The sequence below is a fragment of the Triturus cristatus genome, chromosome 5_2 (assembly GCF_964204655.1).
Source record: "Triturus cristatus chromosome 5_2, aTriCri1.1, whole genome shotgun sequence".
In the NCBI taxonomy this organism is placed as follows: Eukaryota; Metazoa; Chordata; class Amphibia; order Caudata; family Salamandridae; genus Triturus; species Triturus cristatus.
Genome location: NC_140588.1, coordinates 393,930,032 through 393,946,456, shown reverse-complemented (window position 1 = coordinate 393,946,456; position 16,425 = coordinate 393,930,032). Strand labels below are relative to the sequence as shown.

The following is a 16,425-nucleotide window of genomic DNA, read 5'->3' as shown; positions in this document are numbered from 1 at the left end:
GGAGGATGGAGGACAGACAGGCTGAGCAAGGGACGGTGTTCCAGGGGATTCACAATACACTCCGTCGGATGGCCGACAACATGGGTAACCCTCCCTGTGCCAGAAGGCGGAGAACATCACCACCCACAGGGAGGGATCAGGAGGAGGAGGAGACATCCGACGGAGCATCCCAGATGTCGTCACGGCCTGCTTCTGAGGGTCCCCGCAGGAGGCCGGGTCGTCCACGGAAAGGACCGTGAGGGTCGGCGCTACATCACCATCTCCCAGGACACCTGGCCTGGCACCTGGCCCACTGGAGCAACAGCATCACAGCATCAAGAGACATTCTCTGCCACATGGCCCTGCTGGTCACTCTCTGACCAATGTTGACAAAGACTGTGGCATGGACTCTGAGGATTTCCAATGGCAAGGACACCAACTCCCCTACTGAACTTTGGATTCCAAACTCCCAGAAAGCCCCTCACGTTATGACCCCCCACTAAAATAAAATATCACACCATGAAGAGAAGATGCCTGCTGGTTGCATTATTACCTTACATGTGTGTTGTGAAGTCTAAACATGCCTGAGTTCTCTTTTGACTTCAACCATCCACACCCTGGGGCCTGAGTCTGGCACAGGACAGACGGGTCACAGTGTATTAGGCAAGACAGACATGGAGCACCATACACACCCGTGATGGGCCCAACCAGCTGAGGGGGTGGCCGCACAACCGTGCTGACAGACAAATTGAGTACAGCAACAGTCATGCGCAGAGGTCAGGGATCCTGTCCAGTGTCCGGGGGGGCACCCAGGTATGTGTAGACAGGTGGCAGAACCATGTCCTGCAAGCTTGAGTCCGATGGATGCAGAGAATGGGGGCCTGGCCAACGTTGGATGCATGGGGATGGCACATGTCACAATACCCACACACTCATGGACATCATGCACAATACAGAGTCTAATCCCAGACAAACAACTTGCATCTTGCTACTCTACACATAGACACATAGCCACTATCACTGAGAACCATGCCAGACATGCCGTATGCACCGTGGCAACACACCAGCATTGACTGAGAAGAGGCCCCTTGGAGGCATAGGGACACCTTTATTAGTCATGTTTTCGGGATTGCAGAGTCAACTTTAATTACACTTGAACACTTCTTGTGGAGTAACATGTGGGTCCAACACTGGCACCCCCCTTCTGCAGCACAAATGCGTGTTAGCCATGGAACTGGCACACAATTGTCGGCTAACAGCTAAACACCCACAGCTGCTCACGGAGAGACTGCCATACACCATTGATCCGCTGATGTAGAAGTCCCACACCATGTCAAGCCAATGCAAACCGTATGTGTCCGAGGGCAGTGTTACACACATTGATGCCATCATCACAATCCACTATCCCATCACTGATGACTATCAACCAGTCAGACCATCTATTCAGGTGTACACAGCTGCATGTCGTGTCCCATGGTGATGCTACATGTCTGCAGAGGAACCAAACATCGACAGGGGCAGTGTGCATACATCGTGATCACCTGCCACACCCAACACACCCCTGATGCATCCCTTACCCTAAGGAGACTTCCAAACTTGTCCGTGCGTGTAACGCTGAGTCAGCACACCATGACGTGTCCATGAGGAATAGCAGTGCCACAACAATGCAACCAGCAGACGCCATGCGCAAGTACCTGGGCAAGAGAGACACACAAGAAGTCAGCCACAAAAAACACAGCCACTTGCATGTGCATGAACTCGACACATGTATGGATGACAACATGCTAGGTCACAATTATGACTGGGGAAATACAACCATCACTGCCACCATCACTCCAGTGACACACCCACACACACCTCTGACTCACGTGCCATACATGCAGGTGGAGACACACATCACAACACATGCCACACGTGGAGCAATGTGTGCACACTCAGACACTGGTACTCACCACTAAGCAAAGAAGTCGCGTATGAGCCGAGTCCGGATGTCCTCCTGCGGCTCCACATCCTCCACATCACTAGCCCCATTGCCAAGCCCTTCGTCCTCCACGGGTGGATGGTCCTGATCATCTTGATCCAGGATGAGTGGCACAGCTTTCTCAACTGACATGTTGTTCAGCATTCAGCAGACCATGAAGATTTTGCAGACCTTCGCAGGGGCATATGGGAGCGCGCCGCCGGTCTTGTGGAGGCACCGAAATCGGCTCTTCAGCAGGCCAAACGTCCTCTCTATCACTCGCCTTGTCCGGCCATGGGCGGTGTTGTAGCGGAGCTGGGCCGGCGTGATGGGGTTGCGTAGAAGTGTGAGCAGCCATGGCATGTTGGGATAGCCAGCATCCCGTACATGGGAAGCACATGGACATCGTTAGAACTGGTGAAGCGGTCGTGCTGGTAGGCTATGCAAAATACAGGACAGACAGACTGTACCCACCAACAACACATGCTCGTTCGTTGCGCAGCTGCATCATCATTTCAGGCATCCTGCTACGCCTCATGATGTAGGCATCGTGTGCTGATCCTGGAAAACGAGCACAGACATGTGAAATCACCATGTTGGACAGACACACCACAAGGGCATTGATGGAGTGGTAGTGCTTGCGATTGCGGTACGCTACCTCCCGTGCGTGTGGTGGTACCAAAGCTACATGTGTACCATCTATGGACCCAATGACATGGGGCATCCCTCCCAGGGCATAGAACTCACGCTTGACACCAGTCAACATTTCAGGGGTTGGGAACTTGATGAAGTCATCCAGGTGAATCAACATGGCCTCTAAGAAATCATGCAGCACACGACAGAACATGCTCTGGGACATGCCACCAACATGAGCTATGGTATTTTGAAAGGTACCCGTGGCTAGAAAATGTAGGGCTGCCATTACCTTCAGCTTGGGTGTCAGTGCCGTAGGATACCTGTGCAGCGGTTCCAGGTGTGGTGCCAGTCTCGCCGTCAACTCCAGAATCAACCGTCGGGGGAAGCGGTAGAACCGGATACGATCATTCTCCCGCATGGCAGCCAAGTCCGGAATTGCTCGTGGAAGAGGCAGCGCTCTGCAGGAATGTGGAAGTGACAAGGAAGAGTGAGTGCACTACAACAACAATTTATATGTACTGTGCACATGTTAATCTGTTAATACACATATGCTACATACGGAGTCAGGTATGTGCTACATGCCCTGGACACGTATGGCTGGCAGGTGACACTCCTACCAAGACCCAGCTACACACGGAGATTGAGAACCTCCACATGCCATGCCATGGGATTAGCTGTGTCCCAGTGCGAGAGAACAGCCAGACGCAACACAGGAGTGATATACACCCACACATCAGCAGAAGTAGGATGCCGATTGCAGAGACTGGTAGCAGAACACTAGAGACACAGGTCACATGACATTACACTAGGACAGCCCACACACCTTGCCATGAAGGTGCACATGTAATGACTCACCACACATTCATAGAGAGGATGCAGACATGTCCTTATCACGCTAATCCGTGTCCCATGCATACATACGCACCTCACATCCGATACCACATGTGACATGGTGTGCGGAACAGTGTGCCATGTCAATCTACACACATACACATGTTGGTTGCTGCAACAGCTGCAGCTTTTGAGGGTGCTCCAACATCAACCTAATGGGAACCCCCCACACATACATGACATAGTCACATCATGCACCGTGGGTAGTGACAAGTCAGGTGTGGTAACCCCTGTTCCGGCCATCAGGGGACATTTGCGTGTGTTGGTGTCCGTGCCATGCCAGTGACGCTCATCCCCAGTGTGCAATACGACATGCACACATGTCAAAGGAGTCAAGGGCATGCCTGGCACACATTGCACCATCACACATTACATCTGTACACATCTCATCATACATCTGGTGCCTTCTCCACTCAGGAGTAATGTTCCACATCACAGCCTGTCACACCTGTGCCCCACACATGTAGTACTGCCCAGACAATGCCTTTATGTCCATCCATGGACAAGTATGTCAGCCCTATTCCTTCCTGTGTGCTGCCTGTCACCACAGTGATGTGTGAAAGCCGCCGTACTGCTGCTAAGAGGGCCTGTGTACGTTCCATTATCACTATGGGAGTGCTGCCATATGTGTACCCATAGTGATAGTGAGCGTACGCACACGTGTACGGTCCGTATCACTATGAGTACGCATACGCGAGAACACCCATAGTGGTACGGACCGTACACGCGTGCGTACGCTCACTTTCACTATGAGTACGCATACGCGAGAACACCCATAGTGAAGGTGAGCGTACGCACGCGTGTACGGTCCGTACCACTATGAGTACGCATACGCGAGGACACCCATACTGATAGGGAGTGTACAGGCGCGTGTACGGCCCTACCACTATGGGTGTTCTTGCGTATGCGTACTCGTAGTGGTACGGACCGTACACGCGTGCGTACGCTCACTTTCACTATGAGTACGCATACGCGAGAACACCCATAGTTATACGGACCGTACACGCGTGTGTACGCTCACCTTCACTCTGGGTGTTCTCGCGTATGCGTACTCGTAGTGGTACGGACCGTACACACGCCTGTACGCTCCATATCACTCTGGGTGTCCTCGCGTATGCGTACACGTAGTGATAGGGAGCGTACAGGCGTGTGTACGGCCCGTACCACTACGAGTACGCATACGCGTGGACACCCAGAGTGATAGTGAACGTAGGCACGCGTGTACGGGACGTTGCAATGCATTTTGGGTGCCCTAGGGCCCCGGAACGCACCGTACCTGTGTGTCAAGCTCCAAATTACATAGGGGACACATGAGGGACAAGTATTAAGGCCTACATGCATGCTGGTTGTCATGGAGACCAAGTTCAAATTTTGAATTTGGTCAGGAAGCTGCACGGCAGAATTCAGTTGGAATAAATCTACTTTGGACAAAAAAACAGATTGAGAACCCACAGACTGCTAGGTTTGAAGGGATTGGAGGAAACATAGGATGCAAATGTGAGTGACCAATCACTCTGTACTCCTGTGCATGAGATGGGCCAGCAAGGCAGATATAAGGCAGCCAGGTCCCATGAGGGAGCACTTGCCTGCACATCTCTGTATTCCACGACCCAGCTGCTGCTACTGATTCCCTGGAACCATGTCAAGGGCTGTGGAGAGGTCACAGCCATTCACCCTGGAGGAGAACATGGCTTTGGTGGATGTGATCCTCCCACGGTACCCCATGCTGTACGGGCGACCAGGTTATCAGGTGAGTGCAGTGTCCACTGGCACTGACTGTGTCCCTTTTTAGTGACTGTGACTTCTGCCATTGTGTCCAGGTGTGACACACATGCTATGTACTGTAGAGGGGGTCCCGGGGGGGGGGAATGCCTGATGTCTCCCAGCAGTGCCCAGAGACAGGAGGGGTGTGTGCAGAGTCCTCCCAGCAGTGCCCTGAGACAGGAGGGGTGTGTGCAGAGTCCTCCCAGCAGTGCCCTGAGACAGGAGGGGTGTGTGCAGAGTCCTCCCAGCAGTGCCCTGAGACAGGAGGGGTGTGTGCAGAGTCCTCCCAGCAGTGCCCTGAGACAGGAAGGGTGGGGGCCTATTACTCCCAGCAGTGCCCTGAGACAGGAGGGCTGGGGGCCTATCACTCCCAGCAGTGCCCTGAGACAGGAGGGGTGTGTGAAGAGTCCTCCCAGCAGTGCCCTGAGACAGGAGGGGTGTGTGCAGAGTCCTCCCAGCAGTGCCCTGAGACAGGAGGGGTGTGTGCAGAGTCCTCCCAGCAGTGCCCTGAGACAGGAGGGGTGGGGGCCTATCAGTTCCAGCAGTGCCCTGAGACAGGAGCGGTGGGGGCCTATCACTCCTAGCAGTGCCCTGAGACAGGAGGGGTGGGGGCCTATCACTCCTAGCAGTGCCCTGAGACAGGAGCGGTGGGGGCCTATCACTCCTAGCAGTGCCCTGAGACAGGAGGGGTGGGGGCCTATCACTCCTAGCAGTGCCCTGAGACAGGAGGGGTGGGGGCCTATCACTCCTAGCAGTGCCCTGAGACAGGAGGGGTGGGTGTGATGCATAGTGTGAGCCTGGATAATTGATTGTGTAGTTGCCCTCATTCCACCTGTGTCCTTTCAATGGCACGTACTGCTTTTGGCCTTCCCCCAGAGGATCATGTCCCTATGACAAAGGTGCAATGCGTTGGATGCATACTAGGCCTTGTTGTAAACAGCAAATGTGTTCTAATCTGTGTCCCTGTGACATGTGCCAGGTGTATTGATGTAGTGTCACTTGTCCATCCTCACAGGTAAACGCCTCTGCCAAGGAGCAGATATGGCTGGACGCCGTCAGCGCCGCGAGGAGTGCGGATGGTCGGAAGCGGCGCCTGTCCCAGGTGAGGAAACGCTGGCAGGATATCCGGTGCTGGACGCGGAGGATCGCACGGGTCCTGCTGGGGGACTCACCTGAGAGCCATAAGAACCGCGGGTGCCGCCGTCTCTCCCACATCCAGAAACGTGTGCTGGCGGTGGTCTTTCCTGACTTCGACAGGCGCCTACAGGAGATGCAGCAGCCGGAAGGGGGTAGGTACATGTGTGTGTTTGTTGTGTATCACCAGCATTTGTAAGTGCACTGTTCCATGGATACACTTCCATGGTTTATGGTGCTGTGCAGATCCTGTTACCCACAGTGTTGCAGGGCTCTCCTGCCTCCCTTCCCCACCTTGCAATGTTTTGCCTGGTCTCTGTGTAGTCACTCCATCACAAAGTTATGTAGCCTGACACCTTCTCCAAGTGTACAATGCCTGCAGCATCATGTGTGGGGGTGGTGTGTAACAGGTTTAGTGACCTTGCCTGTGCCCTGTCCAGTTCTGGACTTGTGGGTTCCATGGCAGTTGGCACTAATGCTGATTCCAGACATGGGAGTTAATCTCTCGAGTGCGAGGCCTTCCAGCAGGCATGTCCCATGTGGTGGTCTGTGACATGATGTGCATGATAGTGCGTTACGCATAGTGCAGGGATGTTAGCGTGTGTTGCAGTCATTCCCATTCAGGAGCATGGAGTTGTGTGGCCACTACTGTCCCCAGGGGCATCTTTTCCTAGGTATCATGTGTGTAATCCGAGAATGTCGACAATCTCTGTGTCTACAGCATAGGTTGTGCTCTGTGCCATTGTCCCCTGGCACCATGTATATTGACGTGAGATGTATTACAAGTGTCCACTGTACAGCCTGACCTGATTTTCATATTACATACTCACGGTCGCCATTGCCTTTGTGTCTTGTTGCAATCATCTGATGATGCCCATTTGTACATGATAATTTGGACTGCTGCACCTTGGGTAGTTTGTGTGCAATATTGAAGTTTTGCATCCCATGTGTATTTCACCCTGACTAAGCGATGTAAGTGCTTCCTGTGTCTCCACAGATTTGTCTCATGTAGGGGGTGGGTGGTGCGGGCATGGCCTACATGTCAAGACCTGTCATCTCCTTGCTAGGACTGGCCAGTGTGTGATGTTTGTCTGGACATACACTCAAGGTGCATTGTGCCAGTCAGGGTGGGCATGTTCTCAGTATTACCTATGCTGCATGTGCCTCTAGTTCCTGGATGTGGTCCCTGCTCATCCCTATTTCCTGCCACGCTGTGTGGTGCAGATGCAGTGCTGGATTGTCCCCAGGGCCTTGCTCCTCAGTCAAAATTCCATGTCATCTCATTTGCTATTGTGTCATGCTCTCCATAGTTTTTCCATGGCATGGTGGGTCACACAACTGTGTCTTGCAGGGCCTACATATGTACCTTGTTTTGTAGTTGTAACTCTTCCTTTGTTTCAGGCTATGCACTGTGACCTAAGTAGATTTGACTCATGTGACATATGTATACAGGTGTATGAATAATTTCTGTCTCTTCACCCTGCCCACAGCATCGTCGGGGACACGGAGGGAGACATGGACACAGACGGCGCGGAGGGACCGAGCACCAGTGCCAGCGGTGGCATCGTGCCTGGCACTTCGAGTGGGACAGAGGCGGAGGAGAGTGAACCCGGGGACCTGTCGACTGGCACAACAGAGTATGAAGCTGACGGGTCCGAGGATGATCTCTCCGAGTGGGCGGTGGCTGCACCACCATCTGACAGCAGCCCTACATCTCGCACCGCCCCCTCCATTGGCATCAGCCGCCTCCCACTTGCTCGTGTCCCTTCCCAACGTGCCCGGTCCCCACATGTCTCCTTCCTGCCAGGCACCGCACCCCCTGCCCCTGTCTCCACTGCTGCCGCCAATGCTGAGTCTGTGGACATCCAGCGGCAGTTGCAGATTGGTCAGACTGCGATCCTTAATGTCCTCCATGGCCACAGCCAGGTCCTCAACAACATGGAGGCATACTTGGAGGGCATTCATTCATCGCAGGCTGACCAACGCAACTTGCTGAGGTCCATAGACTCCACACTGACTGCAGCAGTGGGTCTCCTGCAGCGCTACGTCCCACCCCCTACCCCTGCTCCTTCCACACTTCCCACTCCCATGCCTGTCCCACATACACACAGACGTAAGCATGCACCCACCACAACAGACACAGGCACCACACCAGCAGGGAAGGTCCGCCGCACACCTCCTGACACGCACACACAGGGTGAAGTAGGCACACCCACTGGGTCGGTGGGCAAACGTGTGACACGCAGCCAGAGTGGGAGTCCGCATTCCACCCAATCCACTCCCTCCAAATCCCCTCCCCTCAGCTCTCCTGGCCACATCTCCCCCAAAGACTCCTTCATGGCCGCTCTGTCCCTGAGCCCCACAGTGACACCACCCCGCAAGCGGTCAAGGAAGTCCCCGGTCAGGGTGCTTGAGTCCCCCCCCTGTCCACACCCTCCCCCAGTGGCGCTGCGACCCATCCCTCTGACCCACCCCCTCCTTGGGGCCTGTGGTTCCTTCGGGTGCAGGGGAGTCCCTGGAGGACCTTGCCAAGGTGTGCAGCGCGCTCCTAGAATCCGCCTTTGGCCCTGCCCCACCCCCTGTGGTGGAGTCCTCCATCCCTGCACCCACGTCGCCTACCCTTCGCCCTCCTGTCCCTGCGGTGCCTGTTCATTCCCCCCCACTTGATGCCCTCACCCCTGTGGAAGACAACGGCTTGTAACTGTGCAGGCAAGCTAGGGGACATGCATCCCACTGTGTCCCCCATCCAGCTGTGACTCCTGGACTGCCCTATGGGCTTTGTAAATATTGAACTTTCTACATACCAGTTTTTGGATCATGCTGAATAAAGCTATTTATTTTTTGGCCTTGGAACACTCCTGCTTTGCTGGCATTGCTGTCGGTGGGGCTGCTACATGGTTGTGGGTGGTGTTCATGTGTTGGCTGTGTGGGAAATGTAGTAGTGTGCTGTTCATAGGGGGGACCATGGGATCTGTGTGCCATCACACGGTGTTAGCTAGCTTTCTCAATTAATGTAAGCAGTTGCTGCATGTTGCAATTGTCCCAAGGTGTTTTCCTTCCTCTGTGTACCCTGACTTCTTCCCTGCAGGGTGTTCCCAATATTTAGTGCAGAGCTGTGTGTACATTAGCTGGGTGTGTGACGGACTCCTTCAACTTTTCACATGCATGCTGAGCCATTCTCCACCTGCATCATTCGTGGCATCCTTGGTAGTCATTGTACTTGTGTATGTGGACTATTGACATGACTTCATGTGGACATGTTTTCTTTTTGGCCCTATGCATGTGTATACTTCCAGCCTCGCACACATGTGGTACATGTACTGCAGGGTCTTTGTGCACCTGACTGACATTTGTGGGCATGGTATCTGTGGCGACTCCACCCTTTGCGTTCCATGGGCACGGCTGGGAGGACTCTGCACACACCCCTCCTGTCTCAGGGCACTGCTGGGAGGACTCTGCACATACCCCTCCTGCCTCTGGGCACTGCTGGGAGTACTCTGCACACCCCCCTCCTGTCTCAGGGCACTGCTGGGAGTGATAGGCCCCCACCCCTCCTGGCTCAGGGCTCTGCTGGGAGGACTCTGCACACACCCCTCCTGCCTCAGGGCACTGCTGGGAGTGATAGGCCCCTACCCCTCCTGTCTCAGGGCACTGCTGGGAGGACTCTGCACACACCCCTCCTGTCTCAGGGCACTGCTGGGAGGACTCTGCACACACCCCTCCTGTCTCAGGGCACTGCTGGGAGGACTCTGCACACACCCCTCCTGCCTCTGGGCACTGCTGGGAGTACTCTGCACACCCCCCTCCTGTCTCAGGGCACTGCTGGGAGTGATAGGCCCCCACCCCTCCTGTCTCAGGGCTCTGCTGGGAGGACTCTGCACACACCCCTCCTGTCTCAGGGCACTGCTGGGAGTGATAGGCACCCACCCCTCCTGTCTCAGGGCACTGAGACAGGAGGGGTGGGCGATAGTAGAGGCCCTCCCCACCGGCTATCAAATAACACGGCAAGACCGGCCAAAAGGGAGAGGAGGAGGCCTTGCTATCATCCATAAGGAGCAATATCATTGTCGACTCTCTCCTGAGACCATCTCGGACTGCGAGAGCACGGGTTTTAACATCAACCTCTCTCCTAACATCTGCTTCTCAGGCACTTTAATTTATCGCCCGCCCGGCCCCCCTAAGCAGTTCCTTCTAACTCTGCCATTGAATGTGGCCAGCAGAGTCAGCACCTCCTCTAGCTTTACCGTGTTGGGCGACTTGAATCTACACTTTGACTCCCCCTCGGACCTTTCAGCTGCTAGCCTATCAGATGATCTAGCGGCTCTACAACTTACTCAACGTGTCTCCTCCCCCACCCATGAAAAAGGCCATCTACTGGATCCTATTTTTTCAAATTGTTCTGAGATCACAGTGGACCCAGGTATTATCCTACCCTGGACTGACCACTTTTTAATCCCCTTCAAATGGACCATACCCAAATTCTCTCCTCCGGCTCCCACCACCAAACTCAGACGAGCCTGGACGCGCCTTGAGGTTGATAAGTGGTGCACTAAACTGGCTAGCTCACAACCAGAAATTCAGGATGATCGCGCCCTAGCAAACAAGGCATATACCAACTGGATCTCCTACACTCTTGACTCTACTCTCCCAATGAGCAAGACTGTACTGAAGCGGCCTCAAAAAACTGCCCCTTGGTACACCCAATCTCTCAGAGAAAAAAAGCGTATCTGTAGAAGGGAGGAGAGACGCTGGCGCTTAGACAAATCGGCTGATAACAAAACCCGGTACCGTGAAACCATCAACGAGTACAAAATTCAAATAAAAGCAGCTCAGTCGTCGTATTTCGCCGAAAAAATCCTGAATGCTAGATCCAAACCCAAAGAGATCTTCCAGATCATTAAAAAGCTTACGAACCCATCCCCTGTGGTGCATGTCGAGAAATCGGTCACTCAATGTAATGACATTGCCAAATTTTTCTATCAGAAAATTAATAAAATATATTCAACTTTCTCTTCCCCAAACACTGACCGGTCTACTCAACCTAGTAACCTCCCTAGCCTGTCACATTCCTCCACCCCTTACAGCTTAACTCACTTTCCCCCACTAGACCTCCCCACTTTAGAATCACTAGCCCTCAGTGTCAAATCAGGTTCTCCGGCCGACCCTGCCCCTCCTGACATCCTAATGGCAGCATCCCATACCATCCTGCCCGTCATCAGAGAGGTATTAAACTCTTCTATCTCCTCTGGCACCGCTCCACCCGTATGGAAGCAGGCCATGGTTAGGTCACTGATCAAGAAACCCAATCTAGACCCGTCTGAGCTGGCTAACTACCGCCCTATTTCTCTGCTCCCTTGGTTGAGCAAGGTTTTGGAGAAATATGTGAACCAACAGTTAGTGAACTATCTAGAGGACCACCACATACTGGATCCCACTCAGACGGGTTTCAGACCTAAGCACGGGACAGAGACCGCTCTCCTCATGGTCGTAGAGGAAGCGAGAAAAATCCTGGATCAGGGAGGATCAGTGGCAGTGATCCTCCTTGATCTAAGCGCGGCCTTCGACACAGTGTGTCATGACACCCTACTAAGCCGCCTGTCCTGTGTGGGGATCAAGGATAAAGCTTGGGCATGGTTTGAATCCTTTCTGGGGAACAGATCCTTCAGGGTTTTTGATGGCGATTCAGCTTCCTTCAGTAGACCTCTAAATTGTGGAGTTCCTCAGGGCTCCTCTCTGAGCCCTGCGCTATTCAATCTTTATATGAGACCACTGGCCAGTGTCGTCCGCCCATTTGGAATTAAAATCATCTCATATGCGGATGACACGCAGCTGGTGGTCTCACTGGCGCAGGAGGCATCTCGAACTGCGCCAGGCGGGCTCAGAGAATGCCTGGAGGAAGTGAGGAGCTGGATGTCGTCATCATCCCTGAAACTGAACGGAGAAAAAACTGAGCTGATGCTCCTAGGACCCTCAGAGCCGGCACTTCCCCCTCCCCTATGGCCCCCATGCCTAGGACCACCCCCAACCCCAAAAAGCACCATCAAAAGTCTTGGGGTATGGCTGGACAGCTCACTGTCTTTCAATGTCCAAGCCACAAAACTGTCAGCCACATGTTTTGGCATTCTGAGAGTGCTAAATAAAATCTTCCCCCTCCTCCCCCTGGAAGCCAAACAGGCTGCCATTCAAGGGCTCATTCACTCCCGTCTTGATTTTAACAACGCACTTTATTTGGGTGCACCAGAATACACTCTTCGGAGGCTGCAAACTGTACAGAACAGCGCAGCTCGCCTTCTACTTAAAATCCCGCACAGACACTCAGTAAGGACCGGACTGACTAGCCTCCATTGGCTACCGGTCCGGCAGAGAGTTCTGTTCAAGGCGCTATGTATAGCCCATCAAGCCTTCTGGGATATGGGACCCATCATTACCCGTGATTTGATCACTCATTACATCCCAAATCGCAGTCTTCGCTCCAGCCAGACTCTCTTAGCAGCAGTTCCAAGAATAAAAAGATCTAGAACCGGCGGAAGGACGTTCATGTACAATGCAGCTAAGGCCTGGAATGCTCTACCGTTTCATCTTAGAGCCACCCAGAACCTTACTATGTTTCGCAAGCAACTGAAGACCCACCTTTTCATATCTGCCTGCTAAACCACTGTCCCTTCTTTTTTTTTTTTTTTTTTTTTTCTTTCCTTCCCTGCTCTCTGTAGGTCTCGGTTATCCTAGCGCTTGGATGCCTTCGGGCAACAACTGCGCTCTATAAATCCCCAAGTTTACAAGTTTACTGCTGGGAGGACTCTGCACACACCCCTCCTGTCTCAGGGCACTGCTGGGAGGACTCTGCACACACCCCTCCTGTCTCAGTGCACTGCTGGGAGTGATAGGCCCTCACCCCTCCTGTCTCAGGGCACTGCTGGGAGTGATAGGCCCCCACCCCTCCTGTCTCAGGGCACTGCTAGGAGTGATAGGCCCCCACCCCTCCTGTCTCAGGGCACTGCTAGGAGTGATAGCCCCCCACCCCTCCTGTCTCAGGGCACTGCTGGGAGGACTCTGCACACACCCCTCCTGTCTCAGGGCACTGCTGGGAGTGATAGGCCCCCACCCCTCCTGTCTCAGGGCACTGCTGGGAGGACTCTGCACACACCCCTCCTGTCTCAGGGCACTGCTGGGAGTGATAGGCACACACCCCTCCTGTCTCAGGGCACTGCTGGGAGTGTTAGGCACACACCCCTCCTGTCTCTGGGCACTGCTGGGAGGACTCTGCACACACCCCTCCTGTCTCAGGGCACTGCTGGGAGGACTCTGCACACACCCCTCCTGTCTCAAGGCACTGCTGGGAGGACTCTGCACACACCCCTCCTGTGTCAGGGCACTGCTGGGAGTTTTAGGCACACACCCCTCCTGTCTCAGGGCACTGCTGGGAGGACTCTGCACACACCCCTCCTGTCTCAGGGCACTGCTGGGAGGACTCTGCACACACCCCTCCTATTTCACAATATGTACGCTCATGACATACACGAATGTGGGTAGGCTCCATGCATTCGAGGTGAGGGTACGGGTCGTACTTACACTGTTGGGGTTGGTGGTACGCTCCTTGCAAACGCGGGTGGGGGTACGTGTCGTACTTACACTGTTGGCATGGGGGTTACGCTCCATGAATACGAGGTGAGGGTACGGGTCGTACTTACACTGTTGGGGTGGGGGTACGCTCCATGAATAGAGGTGAGGGTATGGGTCGTACTTACACTGTTGGGGTGGGGGTACGCTCCATGAATAGAGGTGAGGGTACGGGTCGTACTTACACTGTTGGGGTGGGGGTACGCTCCATACGTACGCGGGTGGGGGTACGTGTCGTACGTACAATGTTTGCATAGGGGGTACGCTCCATGCATTTGTGGTGAGGGTACGGGTCGTACTTACACTGTTGGGGTGGGGGTACGCTCCATGCATTCGAGGTGAGGGTACGGGTCGTACTTACACTGTTGGAGTTGGTGGTACGCTCCTTGCATACGCGGGTGGGGGTACGTGTCGTACTTACACTGTTGGCATGGGGGGTACGCTCCATGAATACGAGGTGAGGGTACAGGTCGTACTTACACTGTTGGGGTGGGGGTACGCTCCATGAATACGAGGTGAGGGTACGGGTCGTACTTACACTGTTGTGGTGGGGGTAGGCTCCATGCATACGGGGTGGGGGTACGGGTCGTACTTACACTGTTGGGGTTGGTGGTACGCTCCTTGCATACGCGGGTGGGGGTACGTGTCGTACTTACACTGTTGGCATGGGGGGTACGCTCCATGAATACGAGGTGAGGGTACGGGTCGTACTTACACTGTTGGGGTGGGGGTACGCTCCATGAATACGAGGTGAGGGTACGGGTCGTACTTACACTGTTGGGGTGGGGGTACGCTCCATGCATACGGGGTGGGGGTACGGTCCGTACATGTCCGTCCCCACGCTATGTGATGCTTGTGCGGGCCGTACCTAGGCCTTTGCCACGTGGGTACGAGCCGTCCCGCCATTGTTGGGGTGACGTAGGTGTGGGCGTGATACGACTCGTACGACGTACCTGTCTGGTTGTGTTGCCGGTTCGCGTCGTGAAGGACTTCCGTTGTGGCGGTCGCTGGCTTGGCTGGACACGCCCCCACCCCCTCGTAGTGACCAGGGCCTGGGAGTCAGGTATGTCCAGGGCATGTGTGCTGTGTGACTTTGGTGGGGGGTTTGTGGCCTGCCCTGGTCCTGCCACCCCCCCCCCTTCCCCCCTCCCTTTGTTGTTCTGACCTTCTGCGGCGTCTGCGTCGTAACCTGTAGAGGAGGTCGACTGCTATGAGGGCCGGGATGACACGTAGGTTCGGGTCCATGTCTGTCCGTCGCGTACGGTTACTCCTTGTTCGCATCGTCCTGTGTGTCCGTCGCGTACTGGTACTCCTTGTTCGCGTCGTCCTGTCTGTCCGTCGCGTACTGGTACTCCTTGTTCGCGTCGTCCTGTCTGTCCGTCGCGTACTGGTACTCCTTGTTCGTGTCGTCCTGATTTCCCGGCAGTTTTTGGCTGCCGGATAATATTCACCGTGCGGGATGACGTCGGTGCGAATCGTAATTCCTGGTTCGTGAATGGCAGGCTGCGAGCGTCCCGATGTCAGGTCGGCGCGTTCCCGGATCGAATTTGTAAAAAATGTTTCGTCGGTCGGGCTTTTGTACGAATCGTACGGAAATGGTGTTTCCGTGCGAATCGTAATTCCATGTTGGTAGTTTTTGACGACCGGGTACGCGTCGGACGGAGAAAACTCTCCGACCGACGGTTCGTACCCGGTTTTTACCGAATCGTAATCGGCACCTGTGTTGTAAAAGCATGCATTGTAATTGCATGCGTTGTAACGTCATATATTCGTTACAAGAGCACCAAGACTCTTAATAAACATACTCCATATGATAGTCACACCCAAAACAGAATCCAAGCAAAACAGACACACGCCACGTACACTGATAGCATACAGTCCTAATTCTTTGGTGCTATTTCTGCACATATTTTGCAGAAATACTACAATTCATTAAACTTTCTAGTTAATTATTAAACAACACACATTAAAAAACATTCCAAGAACAATCCTAAATTACAATAGAATTAAGGTTGCCTAATATGATAACAGTGGTCTTGCCATAAAAAGTCAGGAAACTGACGAGTTAAGGTGCTGCCATCACCACGATGTATTAAATCAACCTTACTTCCCACCCCAGCACACACTACAAAATCCACTATATCAATTGCACCACATGCTAATCCACCCATCATCAAACAGATTATTAATGAAGCAGATGGTATGCTGGAATAAGTAGAGCAGAAATAAGCATTCGCACACTAAACATTTTTCCTCCACCAGAAAATAAATCTGGTGAAGAGATCCATCCCCTTCAGCCCAAGCAAATATTGGAGTGCTTGATTTTCAAACACCCATGTTTGCACAATTCCATCATTCAAAATCTGTGATATGTGATCCAAAAATGTATGTTTTAAGATACACACAATGTCTAAATGCAAATATATTTTGAATGATGCCATCCC

General features: G+C 53.6%; 1 protein-coding gene across 1 annotated transcript in view; it reads right to left on the bottom strand.

Moving 5' to 3' along the window:
- ABCA13 (ATP binding cassette subfamily A member 13) overlaps positions 1–16,425 on the bottom strand; it is a 2,655,493-nt gene that overhangs the window by 2,389,172 nt on the left and 249,896 nt on the right. The gene's annotated exons all lie outside the window — the stretch shown is intronic.